At 36.3% G+C, this 6,466-nt stretch overlaps 2 non-coding genes across 2 annotated transcripts; both read right to left on the reverse strand.

Annotated features, from left to right (window-relative positions):
• Positions 1 to 3,636: 3,636 nt before the first annotated feature.
• On the reverse strand, positions 3,637 to 3,726 carry trnar-ucu. Its single transcript is given in 2 exon segments — positions 3,637 to 3,672; positions 3,690 to 3,726. It is a non-coding gene; the product is annotated as a tRNA-Arg (tRNA).
• A 230-nt stretch (positions 3,727 to 3,956) lies between these two features.
• On the reverse strand, positions 3,957 to 4,046 carry trnar-ucu. Its single transcript is given in 2 exon segments — positions 3,957 to 3,992; positions 4,010 to 4,046. It is a non-coding gene; the product is annotated as a tRNA-Arg (tRNA).
• Positions 4,047 to 6,466: the final 2,420 nt, after the last annotated feature.

A 6,466-nucleotide genomic window follows, 5' to 3' on the forward strand; every position in this document is an offset into this window, starting at 1 on the left:
TGGATCAGACAGAAACCAGGCAGAGCTCTGGAGTGGATCGGAAGGATGGATACTGGAAACAAGAAGGATGGATACTGGAAACAACTCTCCTATTTATGCCAGTTCATTTCAGGATCGTTTCCTGATGACTGAAGTTGTGTCCAGCAGCTCTCAGTATCTGGAGATCAGCAGCCTGACAGCAGAAGATTCTGCTGTTTACTTCTGTGCACGAAGAAGCACAGTGACTGAAGACAGTGAAGCAGCTGCACAAAAACCTCCACAAACATCAGAGTGATGACTCAAGTTTGAAAAAACACACTAATGTCTGCAAAAATGTAAACCAAACAGACAAAAAACAAACAAACAAACAAGCAAAAATGTATATGTATATATTATTTTGGTAAATCTTATAAGTTTTTTGGGGGGTGAAAAAGGAAACAAATATATAATAATAATATCAATATTTGGTTTACTATGAATCAATATAAAACTCAGTCATAAAAAAACATAATGTAACATTTTTTTACGGACTGAGCCCTCATGAAGTGTGTAAAAGATTGATTTGTAAAATCACATCAAAAGATCAAAGACTCAAAAAGTTACAAAAAGTCACCAAAGAGAAGGAAAATTACAAACGAACAGAAACAAACAGAATCTTCATCTTTTCCTTTTGGCGTTTCCCTTCAGGGGTCGCTGCATGGAATCAANAGTTATTTGCAGTTTTTAACTCAATTTTGGACCATGCCATAATCTCAGGCAGTTTTCCTCACTCCAGGTCCTCGAGAGCCGCCACCCTGCCTGTTTTCCAGATCTCCAAGTCCTGCTAGCTGCTGGTTAGTTCAGTCAGATGTCTCCACATTCTGATTGAATGAACACACCTGGTCCAGGTAATTAGCAGCAAGCAGTACACAAAGAGCTGGAAAACAGGCAGGGTGGCGGCTCTCAAGGACCTGGAGTGAGGAACACTGATCTAAGGTATAGCTTAGTCGCATATTGTACTGTATTTATGCTTATTTGTGGTTTTAGACCAACACTAAATGTATTTTTTACAGCTAATATTCTACTTTCCTTCTATCCCAAGACAAAAGGTGCCAAATTTTCCAGTTTCTTAAACAAAACATAAAAAAATGGAAAAATATTACACACGGGTGCAATCTCCCATTGACTCCAATGGCAAAAATTCAAATTTAAAACAAAATTAAATATATTCAATTTGATTTAAATGATCTTTTTATCTTTTGAGTTCCTCCCGTTCTGCACTCAACGATCATCCCCAAGTTCTCTCCACTCCATCTGGTCAGTTTTCCTACATGGAATGCAGAGTATTCAGTAACCACTGTATCACAAACTCACAACCAGTGTCCATCTTAAAAACATAATTATATATATTAATCTATTTTTGTCTCAATGTTTTTCTCTGTCTTCTTCTAATCAACTTGCAAGGTGACCTCATCTAAAGTGCCAACAAATAAAAATGTATTATAACTATTAAAGAACCTCCCATAAGGCCTAAACTTCACCAGCTGCTCGTGCTACAATCAAAATACTGTAACTGCATATGAATGCAGGGCTTTCTGGGCACGCGGTATCTGTTTTCCTACATTTTTATTCAACTAAAAGTGTCAGTATCTAAATGAGAATGAATGTACTCGCGTTTTCTAGAAACACTGCAGCATCCCAGCCACTGCTGCAGCCGCCTCTTCCGCTTATTTCCAAATAATTTGGAGCCCCGCTTCCAATGTGACAATGCAAATTACGAGCTCGGTTCTCATATCAATGTGCTAATGATGTGTTGGTTGATGATCGTTCACTGCGAGCCCCAAATAAAGAATAAAAAAAACAACAACAACATCAGTGATGTTCCCCATCATGTTGCTGCATTAAAATTGGTTCCAACAACCTTCCCATTTTGAAAAGTTGAGTAATGAACAAGGCTCCTTAGTTTCCACTTTCAATGCCCAAAAACATCAGTTTAATGATGCTGCATGGTCCATAAAGTTATTGCAGTTGCATATTTTCAATGGGAATTGTGTATNATGCTCCAGAATTTGTGAATAATGACCCTGGTGGGACTCGAACCCGCAACCTTTGAATTACTTTCAAAGCTAATCTAGAAGTCCAACACTCTATCCATTGCGCCACAGGGCCCTCAAAGTTTCCAGACTGACAGGTGTTCCGTATCAATCAAAAAACATTTCCTACGTAGACTATGAAGTGTTAAAAATGGGGGAGTTTCATCTCCAACAACCTGACCCAATTGAATTTAAAACAACAACTCTTCACTGTATAATATGAGACAATGTGAAAGTTATGATGTCACCCCATCCCTATTTGACATGATCTAGATCAATTTTTTTTTAAATGCCCCAGAATTTGTAACTATGACCCCGGTGGGACTTGAACCCACAACCTTTGAATGACTTTCAAGGCTTATCTAGAAGTCCAATGAGCTATCCATTGCGCCGCAAGGCCCCTCAAACTTTCTGGACTGTCAGATGTTCAGTATCAATCTAAAACATTTCCTAAGTATACTATGAAGTGTTAGAAACTGCAGGAGTTTCATCCGCAACAACCTGACCCAATTACAATTAAAGCAGCAACTCTTCACTGTATAATGAGAGAAAAAGACAGAGTTAAGGTGTCACCCTGTCCATTTTTGTGAAATGCTCCAGAATTTGTGAATAATGACCGTGGTGGGACTTGAACTTACAACCTTTAAATTACTTTCAAAGATAATCTAGAAGTCCAACGCTCTATCCATTGCGCCACAGGGCCCTCAAACTTTCTGGACTGACAGGTGTTCCGTATCAATCAAAAAACATTTCCTACGTAGACTATGAAGTGTTAAAAATTGAAAGAGTTTCATCCGCAACAACCTGACCCAATTGAATTTAAACCAACAACTCTTCACTGTATAATGAGAGAAAATGACAAAGTTAAGGTGTCACCGCGTCCACTTTTGACCTGATCTAGATCCATTTTTGAAAAATCCCAGAATTTGTGAATAATGACCCTAGTGGGACTCGAACCCAAAATCTTTGAATTACATAAAAAGCTTATCTAGAAGTACAATGCGCTATCCATTGTGCCACAGGGCCCTCAGTCTTGCGTATTCTGACAGATGTTCCATATTAATCCAACAAAAATTCCTGCATAGACTATGAAATTATAGAAATTGGAGGAGTTTCATCTCCAACAACCTGACCCAAATGAATTTAAAACAACAACTCTTCACTGTATAATATGAGACAATGAGAAAGTTATGATGTCACCCCATCCCTATTTGACATGATCTAGATCCATTTCTTTTTTAAATGCCCCAGAATTTGTAACTATGACCCCGGTGGGACTCGAACCCACCACCTTCGAATTACTTTCAAAGCTTATCTAGAAGGCCAATGCGCTATCCAATGTGCCACAGGGCCCTCAAACGTTCTGGGCTGACAGATGTTCCATATCAATCTAAAAAAATTCCTATGTATACTATGAAGTGTTAGAAAATTGAGGATTTTCATCCGCAACAAGCTGACCCAATTGAATTTAAACCAACAACTCTTCACTGTATATTGAGAGAAAATGACAAAGTTATGACGTCACCCCGTCCATATTTGACATGATCTAGATCCATTTTTGAAAAATCCCAGAATTTGTGAATAATGACCCTGGTGGGACTCGAACCCACAACTTTTGAATTACTTTCAAAGCTTACCTAGAAGTCCAACGCGCTATCCATTGCGCCACAGGGCCCAGAGACTTGCGTATTCTGACAGATGTTCCATATTAATCCAACAAAAACGTAGACTACGAAGTGATAGGAATTGGAGGAGTTATATCTCCAACAACCTGACCCAATTGAATTTAAACCAACAACTCTTTACTGTATAATGTGAGACAATGACAAAGTTATGATGTCACCCCGTCCATATTTGACATGATCTAGATCCATTTTTGTATAAAGCACCAGTATTTGTATCAGATGACCTTGGTGGGACTTGAACCCACAACCTTTGAATTACTTTCAAAGCTTATCTAGAAGTCCAATGCGCTATCCATTGCGCCACAGGGCCCTCAAACTTTCTGGACTGACAGGTGTTCTGTATCAATCTAAAAAATGTCCTATGTATACTATGAAGTGTTAGAAATTGGAGGAGTTTCATCCGCAACAACCTGACCCAATTGAATTTAAACCAACAACTCTTCACTGTATAATGTGAGACACTGACAAAGTTATGATGTCACGCTGTCCATATTTGACATGATACACATCCATTTTTGTATAAAGCACCAGTATTTGTAACAGATGACCCTGGTGGGACTCGAACCCACAACCTTTGAATTACTTNTGAACTTGACTAAAACACTAAAGATATAGATAACAAAACTGAACTGTAAGAACCTGAAAATAAAAGACTGGTGCACTTATATTCCAGATATTTTAATTATTTATCATAAAAACACTAACACAGGCCTAATGATATTCATTTATGTTCTGTTTTTGAGAATAGAAACAGTGATATCATTCTTTCTATATGAAGTAATATATCATTTATTTTATTTTTTGTTGCAAGTTGGCTTTTAATCTAAAATGTTACAATTGAATGGCATTTTTCTAACAAGAAGATTAGTTTAACTGCTTAAGATTCACCACTGTATTAATTTCAGCTAATTAGCCTCAGTGATGTTTTCAGTTTTTCCTTGTAAGGTCTTGTTCTGTTCTGTTCTGTTCTTTTTTTTCAGTTAATTTAATGTTTCACTTTTCTGCCACCAGACCTTGTCTGACATTCCTGACAGTTAACAAGAAAACTGAACAAAAAGCATTACTTTTTTAGTTTTTATCTGAATTTACTTGTGGTTGAGTGTCGTGGTCTTCTGTTTTAAGCCAGCATCAAAGATTTGCAGCTGTTCATAAGAGTCATTTCCTCTCTGTTTGTGTCTTTGGGACACCAGCTGAGGCAGTGAAACTTTGACCAAATCACAAGAAGAAAGAATAAACTTTGCAGATGCAAAAACTTGTTTCACTGCTCAGTTTGCGTGTCAGTAGAAGCTTTCATCTGTTCCCATGTTCTGTATCAACTATGTATTCAAAAAAGGGATTGCTGCAGATTTGTAGATTTGACTGTGGGGTTTGATTTCTACCTTAAATAACCTATAATATAAATACAGGAAACAACTGAACACACCATGAACAGGTTGAAGACGCTGCATTGTTGTTAAGGATTTACTACTGTAACATGACAGAACGCTTGAATACTTTTGCTAAAATTGGTTTAAACCACCTGAAACATTTCTCTGAAACTACAAGAAAGAGAAGATAATTCACTCAAAGTAAATATTTGATGAATGTATGTACAACTCTATCAAAAGTGATAAAATAAAACAAATTAAAATTAAATCTGACGTCATGTGACAAATAATAGAAAGCAAATTAAAGTAAAGACAACAGTGGGAAACTTTTAAAAAATAGATGTTAAAAAATAAAAACAAGTAAAACTCAAAGAGAAATAAAATGAAAATAGATCATGTATATTTTTTGCATCAGCTGTCATTTGAACTGTAGAAAAGTTATTCTTGCTGCTTGATTCTAAAGCAAAAGTTCCTGGAGCTGCACTCTCATTTTATAGAGAGAAGGTTTTTCTGTGAGCAGTTTACATGNGTACAACTCTATCAAAAGTGATAAACTAAAACAAATTAAAATTAAGTCTGACATCATGTGACAAATAATAGAAAGCAAATTAAAGTCAAGACAACAGTGGGAAACTTTTAAAAAATAAATGTTAAAAAAAGTAAAACTCAAAGAGAAATAAAATGAAAATAGGTAATGTATATTTTTGCATCAGCTGTCATTTGAATTGTAGAAAAGTTATTCTTGTTGCTTGATTCTGAATCAAAAGTTCCTGGAGCTGCTCTCTCATTTTATAGAGAGAAGGTTTTTCTGTGAGCAGTTTACATGTTCTCTGTCTGTGAGTTTTATCAGGTCAGTCCAGCCTCTTCCCACAACCCAAAACACACTTCATAGGTTGATTGGGAGACTCTAAATGATCTCTTAGGTCTGAATGTGAGGTTGTTTGGTAAAGTTTCTGTCTCTCCCTGTGATGAACTGACAAACTGTCCAGATTCACAGTCAGTGACTGAACTCCAGCAACTCTGGAACTCTGTGTGTGAATGAGCAGATATAGAAAAATGATGGATGAACAAAAAGGTTGTTTTATAAAATGATGATTTTGAAATAACAGCATCTGATTAAAAAAAATACATATTTTGGATAATTGTACGTTAAAATGCTAGTATAAAATGATGAGTTCATTCTGTAGTAAAATAACATTTATTCCATTAGAACTATAAAAATGAAACATTGGCTGATTTTACTGTATTTTATGTATTGAAATGTAAAGATTTTAAAGTTCTATACTTCTGGGTTGATAACCTTATAAATTGCTGTTTTCATGTATAAACAGATTTTTAAGTTTTTGTTACCCCCCCCCCCCCC

The sequence above is a fragment of the Oryzias melastigma genome, unplaced genomic scaffold, assembly GCF_002922805.2.
Source record: "Oryzias melastigma strain HK-1 unplaced genomic scaffold, ASM292280v2 sc00394, whole genome shotgun sequence".
Taxonomy (NCBI): domain Eukaryota; kingdom Metazoa; phylum Chordata; class Actinopteri; order Beloniformes; family Adrianichthyidae; genus Oryzias; species Oryzias melastigma.